This window comes from Eurytemora carolleeae, unplaced genomic scaffold (assembly GCF_000591075.1).
Source record: "Eurytemora carolleeae unplaced genomic scaffold, Eaff_2.0 scaffold927, whole genome shotgun sequence".
NCBI lineage: Eukaryota > Metazoa > Arthropoda > Copepoda > Calanoida > Temoridae > Eurytemora > Eurytemora carolleeae.
Window position 1 is genome coordinate 119806 of NW_019396873.1, and position 2425 is coordinate 122230.

The following is a 2425-nucleotide window of genomic DNA, read 5'->3' on the forward strand; positions in this document are numbered from 1 at the left end:
AATGGAGCACAAGAGAAAATGAGACACCAAGTTAGAAACAAAGGTAATTTCCTAGTATACGATTTTTGGACCCCTCCTATCAATTTTGTACATGGGTGTGACAGGAAGTTTCTTAACTTAACCTAACCCGTGGCCGCAGCGCTCGGCCCAGAAAGTGTCTTAACTAACCTAACCCGTGGCCGCAGCGCTCGGCCCGACTAGCCCATCCTAGCCGCAGCGCTCGGCCCAGAAAGTATCTTAACCTAACCTAACCCTAANTCATGTATACATTTTATATTAAAGGGTTTCCGGGGGTCTAAAAATCGTATACTAGGACAGACCCGAAAAAAAAAAATACGGATTACGGGCTAGCCTGGGCAAATGGGGATAATGATCAGCTTAACATGGAAATGATGTAGAAAGCAAACAATTGAGATGATAAACTAAGAGAGAAAATAATAACATCCTAATGTTATTCAACTAAACGCTGAATAAATCAGTTATTTAGTTTTCATAAAAGTGAAGACATATATTTAACGACTGTAGTTCTGAGCATTCACATGACAAGCCGATTGTGGTAGATGAAAGACGAGGGGGGTGTTTTTAATAATCAGCTGATAGGGTCTTATGACTTGACGTAGAGTTTGCGCAGTAGGTCAAATATTGATTATATCACGCATGCGCAGAAAACTGTAAGAAACGAAACTAGTTTTACGAGGATCAGAGGAACATTGGAAATACATACATATACAATTACATACGTACATAACTAATGGGTGATTTATAAGTTGTTGCCGTTTTTATGTTGACTGGTTCTACATTCTGCTTTGTTGTCACATTGACAAATCTAAAATAAGACGTGATCAAATGGAATTTGTTTTTTGTGAAGACGACATTAGAAACTGTTGTGGATTTTTTAGGAATAGTGAGTTTCCCAATTTCAGGGTCTTTTATCTAATCAATCGCGTAATCAAATAGTCAATATCAATCAATCCGTTAATCAATCGCGTAATCAATTAGTCAATGTAGGTAGATGAAGGGTGGATGTTAATGGTTCGAATTTGTGTTGAATTCAGGTTGAACAAATTTCAGGATTAAATTATCAACATTTTATGATCTATTGACAGAATCNAGTGCGCATGCCGTGTACCATTTATACCAGCAAGATAAAATCCAACCCAGCTAGCAATTAATATCTGGCGCAAAAGCGCCACATAATTGCGTAATTTTGGGCAATTTTACGTAAATAAGGCGTCTAGATTTAATCCTAGCAACCAGGGACGTTGCGGTTATATTATGTCGTGGAAGGTCTGGGACCATGGGTTACGTCAGGTTCCCTAATATGTTCGAAACATGACCAGCCCAAGTCGAGTATAGATCGGGTTAGGTTGTGTTAGGTCGTGTTATTTTGGATTAACTAACTAATACTCCCTCTTAATAGTTAATACTGTGGTGTTTAAGCTTCTAGGGGTGAAAAATAGAGATGGAAACGTTTCTCAAAAATATCTATATTTTCATAGAATAAATAATGATATTGCAAATCTAGATTTACACCAGGGCAGTATTGATTAAAGCTTTGTTAAAGAAAATTTTTTGTATAAGGGCAATAGTGAGATTTTAAAGTATTTTATATAATTTTACTCGAATTCCCCCCGCCACGTAAGCCCCTATATTTTCTTACCATCAAGTGTATTTATCCTATAAACAGTGTGAGAGGATTTGATTATAGAACAGAATGAGGATGAAATCGTTATCGGCAAAGAAGGGAACGGAACATGGCATGTAACCGTTCTCGACCAAGAACACAAAGAACGGAACGGAACGTGGATGGAAAGATTGGAGATAGAACGAACGAGGACGTAATGATCTAGCTGAAGGCCCTCGTTCTAGAACAAAACGGAACGATTTAAAAAAAAGTCGGAATTTCAGCCTAGCCCTGCCCCTAGCTGTAGAACAACTTATAGACAGAGCAGATTTTTCAAGGACATATATTTTCAGAGACAGAAAAAAAATTTTAAGTTACAGTTTATGGTTTTGGGTCATTAGAAAATGCACGTGTCCCAATTTTAGAAAATATGTGATCAGTTTGAGATGCATATATTTTGATAACAATGCATGTAAACATATTGTTTTGCGAAAAATATGAAAAATATGAGAGGTAAAAATCAGAGAGATCGTAGAAGTAACATTTAAGAAAAATATTTTTTGTCTTTAAAGTGTCCTCTCTACGGAATGTCTTCAACGAGTAGAGATGGGCGCGTTCGTTTTTCGTCATTTCCTTTGTTCATCGTTCACAAGCAGTCCATTTCGTTCTTTTTTTCAATCATTCAAAATATAATTGATTGTTCGTTTTTTAAATTATCGTTCATTTTACATCTAATTCGTTCGTTTTTTAATTGAACGATTGTTCAGTAAAATCATTTGTTTAGTACAATCAAAAACGTTC